Consider the following 15,592-nt stretch of genomic DNA (forward strand, 5'->3'; position numbering starts at 1 on the left):
TCTTCTTTAAGGAACTAAGTGCAGTTTAGTCGTTGTCAACAGGGTGAGGTAGAAGACGGGTCGAAATAAGTTGGTACGTGGAACTGAATACACACACATTACTGTGCGTGAATCTTTGGAGCCCGTTTGGAAGTTTTGCTTTTTTCGTGTGTGTCCAGGCGAACATGGAGACTCCCACAAACGGTAAGCTATCATTACGAAACACATTTTTCCAGTTTTGGTGAAATAAGCTCGTCTAAAAACAGACTTGGGAACAAATTCGGGATTCAGTTTTAAACAGGAAAACTATTCTTTTCCGTCCACTCATTGTTTATGGTTTGATATTAAGTCATGTTTGGGCTAATGGCAGTGAAAATAAGTGTAAGTTAATGCTGTCGTGTTTCACTGGTCCGTGTAAGATCATAATTAATATTATGACCACGTTAGTACCCATATTAGTCCATATAGCACCTCCCAGTATCATCCTCATGCTAACTCCTACTGTCAAAGCCTATATTTTGCCATATGGTTATATTCCATCCACAAATGGCTACCAGCTAAACGCTGAGCTACGAAGAACACACTCCCTTTATATTTTAGGTCTCTGTGTTTATATTTTTTACAGCCATAATTATCTTTGGCCCTTTAATTCTTGTGTTTCTCAGAAGCCCCATGAGCACCATGGACATGTGATACTTGACTCTGCTCTAGGCAGATGCAAGTCCCAGGCTGGATTGAATGGCACTGAGGATACAAGGTAAGCACTTAGCCAGTAAATTTGGACTGATTATTGATCGGTTTCCTGAGCTACAAATGACCTCAGTGGGGCCAAAGTCTAGATGGAAAGAGGAAAGCTTAAGAGAGAGTGCGTGTGGAGGATAGGAAGGACAAACATAGCTCTGAGTGGTGAAGAACTGAGTAGTACTACAGAACAGCTGGCATTCACAGAATAGGGATCAGATAAAACCTCTGAGTTAGAAGCAGGCCTCAGGTATTGGTGACCTGAAGATAAAGTGGAAACGTGTGTTTGTCTTACCACATAGGATTAAAGTGCCGGGATTCCCAGCTTTGTCATTCACAAAACTGAACATGTTGTCACAAAACCAGATGATTGGTAGCACCGTGGTCCTTAAAAGCCTTGCACAAGCATGGAGTCTTATATTCGAACATACAAATAAAAGCGATGAGCCCAAGGCTCCCTTCTGAAGCTCTGACTTTAAATTTACATTTCAGCAAATGCTTTTAAACGCAGATAGTTAAAGTTGAGTTTTACCATTTTTCTTGGGTTTTATTTTGTTTGGTTTGATTTATTTATTTATTTATTTTTGTTTTGCACATACTGACTTAAGGTTATATTTAAAAATAATTTCTTAGACTTGCAGTGCATCTTTTCTTCTCATTTAACTGGTTTACTCATCACCATAGACACTACAGTGGGGCAAAAAAGTATTTAGTCAGCCACTGATTGTGCAAGTTCCCCCACCTAAAATGATGACAGAGGTCAGTAATTTGCACCAGAGGTACACTTCAACTGTGAGAGACAGAATGTGAAAAAAAAAATCCATGAATTCACATGGTAGGATTTGTAAAGAATTTATTCGTAAATTAGGGTGGAAAATAAGTATTTGGTCACCTCAAACAAGGAAAATCTCTGGCTCTCACAGACCTGTAACGTCTTCTGTAAGAAGCTTTTCTGTCCCCCACTCGTTACCTGTATGAATGGCACCTGTTTGAACTCATCATCTGTATAAAAGACACCTGTCCACAGCCTCAAACAGTCAGACTCCAAACTCCGCCATGGCCAAGACCAAAGAGCTTTCGAAGGACACCAGGAAAAGTATTGTAGACCTGCACCAGACTGGGAAGAGTGAATCTACAATAGGCAAGCAGCTTGGTGTGAAAAAATCAACTGTGGGAGCAATCATCAGAAAATGGAAGACATACAAGACCACTGATAATCTCCCTCGATCTGGGGCTCCACGCGAGATCTCATCCCGTGGGGTCAAAATGATCATGAGAACGGTGAGCAAAGATCCCAGAACCACACGGGGGGACCTGGTGAATGACCTGCAGAGAGCTGGGACCAAAGTAACAAAGGTCACCATCAGTAACACACTACAACGGCAGGGAATCAAATCCCGCAGTGCCAGACGTGTTCCGCTGCTGAAGCCAGTGCATGTCCAGGCCCGTCTGAAGTTTGCCAGAGAGCACATGGATGATACAGCAGAGGATTGGGAGAATGTCATGTGGTCAGATGAAACCAAAGTAGAACTTTTTGGTATAAACTCAACTCGTCGTGTTTGGAGGAAGAAGAATACTGAGTTGCATCCCAAGAACACCATACCTACTGTGAAGCATGGGGGTGGAAACATCATGCTATGGGGCTGTTTTTCTGCCAAGGGGACAGGACGACTGATCCGTGTTAAGGACAGAATGAATGGGGCCATGTATCGTGAGATTTTGAGCCAAAACCTCCTTCCATCAGTGAGAACTTTGAAGATGAAAGGTGGCTGGGTCTTCCAACATGACAATGATCCAAAACACACCGCCCGGGCAACAAAGGAGTGGCTCCGTAAGAAGCATTTGAAAGTCCTGGAGTGGCCTAGCCAGTCTCCAGACCTCAACCCCATAGAAAATCTGTGGCGGGAGTTGAAAGTCCGTGTTGCTCGGCGACAGCCCCAAAACATCACTGCTCTCGAGAAGATCTGCATGGAGGAATGGGCCAAAATACCAGCTACTGTGTGTGCAAACCTGGTAAAGACCTATAGTAAACGTTTGACCTCTGTTATTGCCAACAAGGGTTATGTTACAAAGTATTGAGTTGTATTTTTGTTATTGACCAAATACTTATTTTCCACCCTGATTTACGAATAAATTCTTTACAAATCCTACCATGTGAATTCATGGATTTTTTTTTTTTCCCCATTCTGTCTCTCACAGTTGAAGTGTACCTCTGGTGCAAATTACTGACCTCTGTCATCATTTTAGGTGGGGGAACTTGCACAATCGGTGGCTGACTAAATAATTTTTTGCCCCACTGTATATAAAAACGTATGTAGCTCATCGTTATGTCACTCCTTGGTTAGCCTCAATATGACCATTTTCTTGCCTTGATTTTAGCGTTTTGACAAGGCGAGGTGGCTCAGGTTCAGAAACTGAGTGATACCACAGTAACTTCCCAGTCACATGGTAAAGTAGACAAAAAGGCTGTAAACTTCTGTTCAAATTAACTACTTTATGCAACCTGAAGAGTGCAAAAATGCATTGACTTCACTTTTTAGACAAGAAACTTACTTCCATCTTTTGTATAAAGTCTATGCTCCTCTCAGTGGTCTCTATAGGTTATATTGAACAATACTACTTTTGTCAAGTAGCCATTGCTCATACTAAAAGAAACACTAGTGCTGCATAGTGTTATAAGGAATAAGAATTCACTTGTTGTCATCCAAACCGCTTCATGGAGCTTATTGTTTTGGTGCTCAAGAAGCTTCAAGTCATGTAGTCATTATTTTTAGATGACTAAAGCTGCTGCTTCGTGAAATTCTATTCAAAGCAATACCCACAGGCTGTGGTAAAAGCCCGCACACCAGAACACGTTTCTTTTCCTTTAAACACATGTTCAGTTTCAGGTTTAATGCAAGTAATCCAATAATGCTATCTTCTTTAGGCTTCCACTTCTTTAAACTTGCATTGTTCTCTTTTGCAGGTTGTTCCTTAACTGCCACATTGTCTCATAGTAGATCTTAAATAAAGTGTAGCAGTTAGCTGTGTTGTTGAGCCAGTTATTCACGGTAATTCACAGAGGAATTTGACTTTAAGATTTGCATGAGGCTGTTCTAAAAGAGCTCGAGTAATGCAGCCAGACTCCTGCTGACTTCAGTTAAGCCTGTTTCAAGGTGGCAAAAAAAGTGAACGTTATGGTCTCTCTTCCTGGTCGGGTATTTAGGCATTTATGCAAATCAGTTAACTCTGTAGTCGTAATGTTTATGTTGATTTTTGTGGTCATGTTATAATGTTCATATGTCTGTATAAGAAAGTGAACCCATTCTAGATGTAGCTAAAGAATAAGATAGATGTAAAACATTTTGGTTTTAACACACGAAAAGTTTGGTCTGATGTAGGCTGTCATTCTCAGAAATGTTTTTTATTGTATTTGTTTCTGGTAAGGATATATGTAACGGATATGGTCGTGTCTGAATCAGAATTAATATAGGGTTTTTTTTCTGATTAAATTAATTTCAGTTAATTTTCAAAATTGGTATTTCTCATTTCATTTTAGTTTTTTTTATTAGAAAATTTTATGTAATTGAAGCTTTTTTATTTTATTGGTAGTTGGTATGGGATGTACTTGTATGATTTAAGAAGAATTTCAGAATGTAAGTATTATAAAGTATTTTGTCAAGGCAGTCAGTTAGGTCATTCATGCTTATGTTCTCAATAAATATGTGCATCAAAGCCTCTTAATGCTTTATGTAAAAGATTAAAACTAAAGACATTTTTTCTTTATTTTCATTCATTTTGTGACTACAGATTAATTGTTTGGTTACTTTTCATCTCTCTAAACTCTATTTTTTGTTTCTTTTCACTCTGCCTTTTAGTTTTAGTTTAGTTTTAGCTAAATTTAATAACTCAAAAAGTTTATTCTGTTCATCTGAACGTAGCGTTTCCTGTGGGGAAAACATCTGGCTACTCGTCCAAGAGACTTCTTCAATAAATCACTTGGATGAGTGAATTACTGAATAAGTAATAACGGTGGCCTGAATAGCAGACATGTCGAACGTAAACCTGAGAGAAGCATCCAGAGCCACAACCTGTGGCGTTTTGTTTTTTGTTTGTTTTTGAAGCCTACATGGTATGAAGTAAGGTACTTTGTATCCTAAGCCTGATTTGGCATATGTCAGCAAACACATTAAAAGCCACTCAGACCTCGGCGGCACAGACAGCACCTGTAGGAAGAATTCATGCTGAAAGTGCTGAAACTAAAGGACAGGATGTGGTTGAAAGGATGCAGAGAGAAAGGTGTCATTTTGGCAACCAAAGGAGAAGTAAAAGCTGCCGTAACACCTGTGAGCGACAGAACGAGGCTTAGGGTTTGAGTGTGTCTGCAGCATATCTAAATGATTTGGATCACGTTTTCATTTCCTGTCTCAGAAAGCATGTCACAAATAAAACTGCCGAATGAAAGCCGTTCAAAATGGAAGCCTTTTCCACATGTATGCCCAAACAGAATTCTGTACCGACTGGTAAAACACACACCAACTAGTTTGTGTTGTGGATGTTTTACTTTCCGAGCCAAACATGTTCTGATGCTGTTGTAATGCAGTAGAACAGGTAGTGGCTGTGTGTCTTTATCACCTCCTTAGTGTTGCTCCTCTAATAGAGTTTGACTTATTCATTTTTCACTGTGAGACAAAGAGCATGTGCTGCTCATATGTACCTGCACCCTGGTGACTCGACACCTGTTCATAGCTTTGAGACACTTTCTTGTCTTCCAGGTTCTCAGCAGACCAAATCTATTTTTCTTACATCAGGAATATTTGTTTTTTTATTTTTCTTACATCAGATTTTTCTTCAGCTGAGATGTAGACACACTTCTTTTTTTTTCTTTTTTTTTTAAACTATTTTTTAAAAGGTAAAAAGAAGCAGACACTCTCTGAATGAAATGAAATAAAGTTTTAGGAAGAAAAAAAGTTTTTTTGGCAGAAAGGTAAGCAAACCTTATCATTTTTTGTTTTGGTTTTCTGTGTTTGGCTTGTGATTGATTTTTCTTCATACATGTTTATGTCATGGCCCTCACCAGAATTAAAAATAATTTATGTATCATACACAAAATAACTACCCCGATGTGCTCCAAGACAGCTGCCAAGTGGCAGGAAGTTTATTGGTGGCATTTGTATCTACAAAGCCTTGAAGAAGACAGATGATTTGGACTTAACATGACAAAATATTGACATGAAATTATTGTACTTAGGCTACGTGGGCCAGTTTTACACAGGGTACACTCTCTCATTGTGATTTACAGCTTGCTCAGTTAAACAATGAGTGAGTGAAGGCCTCTGTTAAAGGAAACCAGTGTTTCTCCATGAACCGTGGCCCAGATTTGTAATAGTTTGTAATCTTTACAACAATGTAAAAGGCAATAAGCCGAGCCCATTGTCACATGTGAGTGTGCTGTTACAGGCAACTTATTTTTTTTTCTGTTATCAGATCAATTTCCAAGGCTTTGTTGAGCTTAAAGAATTCCAGATAGGGGTGTGATTTGTTGATTTTTATACAAGTCCATTGAGACTTCAGTAGATAAGAGTGATCAGTAGTTTCCATGGCAGGGCAACCATACTGTATGACAGAGTATTAGGGCCACATTAACATAAACATAAAGTTGATTATTTTGGGAACAAAGTCAAAACTTTGAGATTCAAAGTTAAAGAAAAGTCAAAATATTATTCTGGGGAAAAAAGGTTGAAATGGGGAGTGTGGAGATTACCGTTGTTGTTTCAAGACAAACTGCCACATTTGCAATACCCCCTGCAAAATGCCTTGTTTTGACGAGTTAGTGAAACATGATTGGCCGTCTTGTGATGCAACATACACCCTCTTTATTGTATGAGGGTTTAACCACTGATAACCTTGCATCTGTGCACTGCCAGCCATTTCATTTTGTACGAATCCACTCCTCTGAGTTTGTGAGTGGTTTTTTTTGTTTGTTTGTTTGTTTTTTATTTATTTTTTGTTGTTTGTTTTTTGACCAGACTCGGCTTTCTGCATCATGTGTTCAACATCCACATACTCATCACCACAATGAATTAGAATTACAAATTTAATCTCAAAAATATGACTTGATTCTTGAAGTGATCGATAATAGTTTTTTCTTAATGTAGCCCTAATACTTTACAAAAAAAAAGATAAACTAGCTCTTTCCTGTAGTAAAGCCAGGAACCTTTTGTAAGCTCCGTCATCTTTGATGCAGGTGCCAGCAGACGCCTTAAACAGGTGCCGCTCCCTTACTGGAATAATGGCCATTACTGGGACATCAGGAGAATGTGTCACACTATCAGCCATCTGTGATTTCAGGCTCTGCCTCACTTGTGCTCTGCTTGCACAGTACTGAACACTCAGTTCACTGTTGCCATCATAATAATCACCTCTGTTACCAGAGGAGAGAGACACGGGCAAGGTAGGGGGCGGGGAGGTGTTTAAATATAGCTTTTCTAAAAATATTTCTCTCTTGGAACTGAGGCAAATTCACAAAGCCGCAGGCAACAGATTGTATGAAAGCAAAAATCAGAGAGATTTCTGAGAATCTGTGAATTTATTTACAGTTTTAATGTCAGCCCAGAGGAGCAGCACAGCTTCATAAGATTAAAGCCACTCCTTTGCAGTTTCAAGCAGTCATTTGCTATTTCAGTCTCCAATGAGCTTCTCTCACAGTTTCACAATGTGGTCTTTTGTCATCACAGTTTGGCTGGGACCTGCTTTGCCTAATTCCTATTGCTTTGAACAGCACTGAAAAATATACGATTACAGCATTCCCGGCTTTTGCTAAAGTTTTTATTTCTGTTCACTGTGCAAGTGGGCAACAATTAAAGTGTCTGCTCAGAGGGAAAATGTTCTTCTTTTTTACCACATTATTTTACATTTTCTATTAATTGCATCAAATGTTGGAAATCATTTAAAATCATCAGTGTTTTATTGATTAAATGTGCAGCTGTGCAATCTGTAATACTTGTGAAGTGGCTTCTCAGCAACGTTTGATGTCTCACGTGGGCCTCAGAAGCTCACTGTTATGGAACTGCATTGAGTAGCATGAAATGTAATTACTGCAGACAGATTAGCTGCCTTTTACAGTTGTGGTGGATGGAATCAGAAGCAGGAAAAACCCACAGTCCCAGTTTACAGATGGGGGGGGGATTCCTCAGGGATGCTTTTTAAGCTTTAAAATGATCTTAAACTCTGAGAAATGATCAGTTTTTCAGTCATAATTTGACAAAATTTATTAAAATATTATGTTGACATTTGACAAGAGTTTGTGCTGAATCCTGAGGAGACCTATGCCATTATTACTTAATCAGTTTTCTCAGAAACTAAGCACTAGGTCAGGGCCTTATGAAAAGAGTCCTTTGCCTTAATGGCATTTGCACAAAACATGATGTGGTTTTCTTCTTCAGCAATAAAACGGTAATCCTCCTACTCTAATAAGTGTCTCGCTTTTTACAGGAAGAACTGCCTGTGTGACTCGCTGCTTCAGGGCTATTGCTTAGTAGCTAAAAAAGGTTAAGAGCAGCAAAAGCTTTAAAACTACTTAAAGTGCTGTAGGTCACAAATGTTGTTTAGTTTATTCTGAAAGAATAAAAGGTGACATGTCTCCTGGGAGTTGGGGCTGTAGCTGAACGAGTCTCTGTGACTGGAGCAGAGAGGCGGATCTGTTACCGTTTTGTCACCGCTGCTGCCAAGAAGCTCATTCAAAAAATAATGAGGGCTTGTTGATGAGCTTAAGCAGTTAAGTGAGGAGTGCATTATTTAGCAGGAACAACTGGCAGGGTTTGAAATGCATAGGAGCAAGTATAAATTGGATTTGAAGTGCTTTGTTTGTGAATCATGAGAATAGTGATTTGTCTGGGTAGATGTGGTTGTGTAACGCCGGGGTCACTGTGCTCTGAAAACCTGCTGTTGGCCTTGTTCTTTGCCTTTCTCTCTGTTTGTTGCTGAAAACAGGCTTTTTTTTCTTTCTTTTTTTTTAATTTCCTAGTCTCGATAGACGGAACGTCACATGCTCTTCATGAGTCTTCGTGCTCTTTCACTCTATTGATCCATAACACCAAACTATTGCGTGCCAACTGTCATAAAAATGCCTGCATATTTGCAAAGAAAGATGGGAAAATGTAAGCTAGTTGTACTTTCTGTAGTTATAAAAGGTTGTTACTCACATATTAAAAGCTTGGCAGTCTTGTGTGCACAGCTTAACTGATATATATTGACGCTATATACTGAAGTTTTATTATACTGTCGTTATAAAGCTTAGACCTTTGGAGCATTTGATTCTACCTGCTTAAAAATATAATCGTAAAACAAACTGTTTAAATGGGACCCTTTTATTAGCCAGTCTAAACCTGACGTCCTGTGGAGCTGGTGTGCAGGATAAGTTAACATTAAATGTGCACTGCTTAGCAATACTGCCTCAGAAAAAAAGGTTTAGGCTTCAAACATTGTTCTTCCTGTACATGTGTGGTTTCTACAGATTTGCATGTTGGGTTAATGGTGAAATGACTAAAGCCCTTAATGTGCACACAAATTCTGTGTGAATGGGTCACTTAGAGGTGCTATGTAAATTCCCAAGTGTCTGATGGAATATATAAATAACCAAATTAAAACTGTAGTTAATATACTTTTAATTTGGGGATCAGAAACTTGCCTCTTCAGTTTCATCATGCATTATGATTGCACACTGCATGAGTAGTAATCACAACCACAGTCATACTAACCTTTATAGTGTTTATGGTATATATTTTCAAAGCATGGCACTTACTCTCTGATAAAGTGGCATCAGAAACTTTGCACCTGGAAGGAGTTTAGCAGAGGGTGAAATCAGATATAATTTATGGACGTCATATTTCACACACTACTGATTTCTCGGTTTTAATCAGGGCCAATGAGTGAGGCTCGTTCACCTTTCCGACTGTAGCATTAGAATTTAAAGGAGCCTCGCTCATCACCAGTTTTACAGCAGTGACGAGTGAGGCCTGAGCAGAATATGATCACGGTTGGTAGTTTGTGTTTATCCCGACTGTGCAGGATAAAAGAGCACACTGACCTTCAGATATCAATGGCATAATCGTATTTTCTCATTGCTTTATGCTGGTTGTGTGATTTCAGTGGCTTTAGCTGGCCGAGGAGTGCTCGGAGAGGGCTGGTACCTGCAGTGATACCAGTGCCTAACATTTCAGTCCGTGCCTGTCGCACCAGTTCCTCAACATTCTTCAGAACAGTTTCTGTTTTGTTGGGCTGCTATTGTTTGTCTCCAGCACTTGGAATGACTCCATGTTGATGTTTAGAGAAAGATTTTTGCTATTTGTGTTGTTATTCCCATGCCCCACTTTTGTGCTTTGGAAACAAAGATGGCCTCATTTTAGAGAAATAACTTTTGTAAAAGCCCATATTAAACAAGCCAATGTTTTGAAACAAAAAGGTGTTTGTGGAAACCAAGAGCTCAGGCTTTAGAGTGCTCCAAACGCACCATTTTAAAGACTTATTGGTTTGTTTTTACTCTCAAATCTGTATGATGTCAGTGACAGCACATGTCCCTGATTAGTGCATCTCAGGTAGACGTGCACAGAAACCCCACCCACCCACTGTTCGAGATGCTTTGCTGAATAAAGTTGGACTAGTGTCCAGCAGCCTCACCTCTGTCAGTGCGCCCCAGGGCAGGTGTGGCTACAATGTAGCTTGCCATCACCAGTGTGTGAATGTGTGTGTGAATGGGTGAATGACTGAATGTAGTGTAAAGCGTTTTGGGGTCCTTAGGGACTAAGTAAAGCGCTATACAAATGCAGGTTATATTCAAATGCAGGCCCTCCTGATCCTCCCACACCAATGTGATAGTATGTGCTTCTGTGAATATTTAGGCCTCCTTTAAGAGTCCGAATTATGTCAATTTTGTCATTGAAAGTTAAACCTAAAGCCCAGTGTGGATACCCATGTAACCTTCAGCTTGTTGACACGACCGCACAGTCACAGATAAGAACAGTCTGTGGTTTCTGCAGCTGTCCTTTTCTGTGTCAGAAATTGAGTAAAATCTCAGCCTATCACTCAAATATTCATACAAAATGAAGAAATGTATTTCTTATACATTACAATCAAGCTGATCATTGGACCCCAACCTCTTTTAAAGCAGTCACTCTAAAAGTGACACTGAACCATGTAACAGGTTTCTTCAACTGAAACATTTTGGATTGTAACGTCGCTGATCACTAATGAGTTTCCAGGACAGAGCGGCGAGGTAGACTTTTTGCCTTTTTCTTTCATCGCCTTAAGTTTTAAACTTTTGATATGTCAATGTGGATTTGCTGGGCTACTGTTTTATATATGCTAATGCAATGTTATAAATTTGGCATGTTTTTCTTTTCTCTTGAATTTATAATGATCCTTCAGTATTTGTTACTTGTACTATTTTAACTGGTGTGTGGCTTCTGCTTTTTTTTTTTTTTTTTTTTACCCCTGACCCATAAAAGGTTCACGGAGTGTTGATAACACTCTGCCAAGTGGGCGGGCAGCCTGAAAACCAAGGTTTGTGAATGGGAGAGCTCGAGAATGAAGTGACTTAGGACTTTCAAATCGACGCCATAGCTGCGTCTGCTAAAAATATCAGACTAGTTCAAATCTCAGAGACGTCAAGGTCGGAGGTCAAGTTTCCATAAAATCTTTTGAATGCGATAAAGAAGAAGGAAGTCACTTAGGATTTTGTAATTGAAACCTTTGGTCAGGGATGGGGAACTCCAGGCCTCAAGGGCCAGTGTCCTGCAGGTTTTAGATATCACCCTGGGTCAGCATCGAATGATGAGTCAAATGATTGGTTCATTACCAGGCCTCTGGGGAACTTCAAGACATGTTGAGGAGGTAATTTAGCCATTTACATCAGCTGTGCTGGATCAAGCACACATCTAAAACTTGCAGAACACCAGCCCTTGAGGCCTAGGGGTACCACTTGCTACGACCAGTATTTTTTTTTTTTTTTTTTTTTTTTTTTAGTGCCATCTATGAGTTATATACCATGCCAGATGTGTTGGGGCTGGTATTTGATTCTGTCTGATTTTGTGTTTATTGAAGGCTGATGAAGATTAAACTGATTTTTCTACATATTGGTCTAAGAAACATGAGGTATGATCTTAGCAGAAGACACGGTGCCTCAGTAGTTTTCTATTGTTATACTCGCACTGCAATATTCAGAAAGCTTTTGTTTTAACTTGAGCCACATCAGTGCCATACTGCTCTGTTTGATGTGTGCTCTTCTGCTTTGTCTGTGGAAATATGTACAAAATCAGGGCACAAGAATCAGAACCGTAAAGGCAAGTTATTGAGCAGCCTTACACCTTCACATATATTGCTGTGGTGAGAGAAGGCTTATAGAGGTACAGGGAGCCATTCTCTAGAAATGAGTTGAGTCATTTCTCCCACTTCAACATTAGTTTTTATTATCTGCCACAAAAAATTAGGCATAAAATGTTGTGTGCAGCTATTAGATGTCTGTACCCATTACTTATTGTTTCTGCAATGTTGACATTAGTGTTTATGGGGTGTGACACTTTCCTTAGCCGTGAGTGTCGGCACTGGGAAAGCTATTAACTCTGCAAATAAACAGCTGGATTTAAAGCGGGACTGCTTCTAATCCCTTCCCTGGCAACTTGAAAGTGTTCTGGGATTTCATTATACCTCCTACTGGTGTGTTTTGCCGTTGTAGTTTCATCTCCATCCCTTAGCAAGCGTCATCTTAATGCTGCTGATTATCTGAAACAGTGGAGCATGACATTTGAGATTCTCTGAGGGGGTTGGCTTGTGGTGCTGTTCTGGCAGAGAGCATCAAGCACGGTGACTTGCAAAAATACTCTTGTAGTGAAGTTACTGAGCTGCAATCAGTGGAAATGCTGTTAGCCCAATTTAAGATTATTTTAGGCTCAAATGCTCAGAAAAATCATTTTCGGTCTTGTTTTTTTTCTCATATACCATAGAGGCAATTTACTTAATCAACGTAAATTGAACATTTAATTATAACTCAGTTACAAATTAGTGGTTTTGAGAAAAGTGAACAGGTGACCATGTCTTGGGAAAACATTGTATGAGAAAATGATGTCCATCACGTGCCGGATCATACTGATCATCGGGGGGAAGAAAACATGAGGGTCACGGGTGTTTCCACCGTATTTTGGGTGTCAGGCACATAATTAAAGAAGTGACTGAAAAATGGAAAAAGGGAACTTTAGGTCAAAATTCAAAACCTAGTCACTCATGCACAAGTCATTCCTTGATGGTTTGTTGTTTGCTAAATATTTATTTATTCACACTGGAAAAATAGGGTGAAGGTGACGTTGCAACAAACACCCTGCAGTGTGTAGAAGTGAGAACAATAATCAGATTTTGTGCAGCACACTAAAGCTACAGAATTCTGTATACCTCAAGCATGATGACGTATACATAATGTGGAAAGGCATATTCTCGCTTTTATAGCCCTCATGTTGGATCATTGATGAATTAGTTATGCCATTTAACCCCAAAAAAGAAGAAGAAAGATTTTATGGCACCAATTTTTTTTTTTTTTCATCATGTGACTGCATTTACTGCTTCACTTGGGGACTTCCCACATTTATTATTTTGACATTGTGAAAGTTCTGGTTGTGAACTTTCATTGAACTCAGTGGTCAGAAGTCAGGTAGTCTGATAGCAGCCCTCAGAGTTTTAACTGCGCTTGTTTATATTCCCTTATAAAATATATTCATTCACCATAATTTCACTTTCTTCATCTTATTGTCCACACTGTATCATTTAGGTCTGCCTGACACATCACCTATTCAGGTGTCTTTATTTCCCTCAGTTCACCAGTCAGTTTAATGTTAGTTCATGATAGAATAAACACAGCAGTTATTCACATCTTTTTGTGCATTTTCACAAAAACTGTATAAAAACAGTAGTTGTTTATACACTTTTTAATGGTTAACTGATTTGTGATAATAGTTTCTGATGAATCTTAAATAATGCATTAAAGGAATTATGCTTACTATTGTAGAGTGTAGGCTTATCTTTATTAAGCTCCTTGTTGCAGCATCCAAATAAATAAGAAAAATGACACTAATAGTTAAGATTATGACAAGGATTATAAACTACAGTCAGTTGCCTCTCAGTATTATAGTCAGTACTGTGTGACATTTTTACATAAATAAGGATACAAATCTTATTTTTATTGTATGTATTTTTGTGTCTGTTTTCATGTTAGCGTGGTTTATTTTACTTTATTGGTACAGATTTTTGTATGGTATTATATGAATGAAGCTACAGCACAGGAACTAAGGTGACGTCATTTTTCTCCAGTTCATTTTAACAACACTAAACAAGCAATGCTATGAATAGCCATTCAGTGCATGCAATAGCTCTGTGGAGCTTTTCTCCTTGCCAGTGTATGCTTGCTTTACAAAGAAGTGAACTGTGAACATGTCCTTAATGAGTGCAAAACATGAGGGTTAATGAGGCTGGCTTGCTTCACTGATTAGCTTTATCAGCATCAGTGGCATTATTCATTCTTCTCTGTCCACCAAGTCTGGACATTGGCTCAAGGAAAAACTCTGGAGACGCAAGACAAACAGGAATCTCCATGGTTTGTGTGTACAGATACAGCCTCTGATGGACAGGCCAATCATAAATATGTAAATATACAGCACATGCCCACTTTTTTTTTTTTTTTTTTTTGAGCTGTTTGTTTGTTGCATTTCCATAGTGCTCGATTAGGAGATAGAACCAGCTTTCAAATCTGACCCAAACAAGTACATAGTTACCCACTATCAATAATCCTAATGTGTTGCTGGCAAAAACTTCCAGGTCCTTAGAGTCTTGTATGGTAAAATGAAATTCATGTCCAGCTGGCAGTCCACTGAAATGGCCTCATTGTGTTGCTGCTGACTGAAGGCTGTCTAACTGGGGGCAGAGGTGGCTGGCAGACTGCCTGACTGGGTAACAAGCTCACTCGTGACCCATGTGACAATGAGTGGTCAAGTTGAGTCTGTAAATGAGTGAGCCAACATTCATTCCACCTCTGTCATCCAGACAAAGCACAAGGACGCCAGTGCCAAATGTCAACAGGATATTACCATAATTCTGTTTTGACTACCAGAGGATGTAAGCAAAGAGCCAGCAGTTAGACTGACAAGTCACTGTATCAACTTTTAATCATTAGTTACAGTGTTAGTAATTGCAAATTGTGTGTCAGTGTTGTCATTTGACTTTTATCATAAGCCACATACAAAGTGTTGAATAGCAACAAGGAAGTGTGTTGGTAATAAAAATTTTAAAAAAAAGCATCTCTACAGTGGATTCTTTTTACTGTAACAACCTTGTTTTATGTTACACTAGGCCTAAATCCATAAGTTCTGACATATGGAAACCTGAAAATTGATCCATGACTTCGATAAAGCTGCCATCCTGAAACTTCCAAGGACAAATACAGTTAAACTGGTAATTTCCCTTGGTAGGCTATTTGGTAGCAAGGCAATACAATGCTGCAGTTGCATATACTTATTTGTTTTTGTTCAGTTTATTCCGATCATGTATTCGGAAGGTCATTTTAGGAAAAAAAAAAAGAAATTCTATATAAAATCCAGCAAAGTAAGCTCCAATATCGTTTCACTTATTCTTATTCGGTTACATATCAAAACACTGTTTCAACACCAGCTGTCCTTTGATGAACACGACCCTCCTCCACTGAGTTTCCACCTTCTTTGAGAGCTTTTGACCATATGCCACATTGCAGCATCTTGGGTTCAAGTCTGATCCACTGCCCTTTGCTATGTGTCTTCCCCTTCTCTCCCCACTTTCCTGTCTATTTTCACTGCTCTCTCTGTCCAGTACAGGCAAAACT

At 39.1% G+C, this 15,592-nt stretch overlaps 1 protein-coding gene across 3 annotated transcripts in view; it reads left to right on the plus strand.

Annotated features, from left to right (window-relative positions):
- The first annotated feature begins 29 nt into the window (after positions 1 to 29).
- LOC308395413 (testis-expressed protein 2-like) overlaps positions 30 to 15,592 on the plus strand; it is a 34,064-nt gene continuing 18,501 nt past the window's right edge. For 2 of the 3 annotated variants that reach the window (XM_080880261.1, XM_080880263.1), the window contains exons 1-2: positions 30 to 183; positions 645 to 736. The gene's annotated coding sequence lies outside the window, so the exon portion shown is untranslated. Of the gene's footprint in view, positions 184 to 644; positions 737 to 5,382; positions 5,687 to 15,592 lie in introns of those variants that run through there. The other variant, XM_080880262.1, reaches the window with a different exon arrangement.

Source organism: Rhamphochromis sp. 'chilingali', assembly GCF_963969265.1.
Source record: "Rhamphochromis sp. 'chilingali' genome assembly, chromosome: 4".
Lineage (NCBI taxonomy): Eukaryota > Metazoa > Chordata > Actinopteri > Cichliformes > Cichlidae > Rhamphochromis > Rhamphochromis sp. 'chilingali'.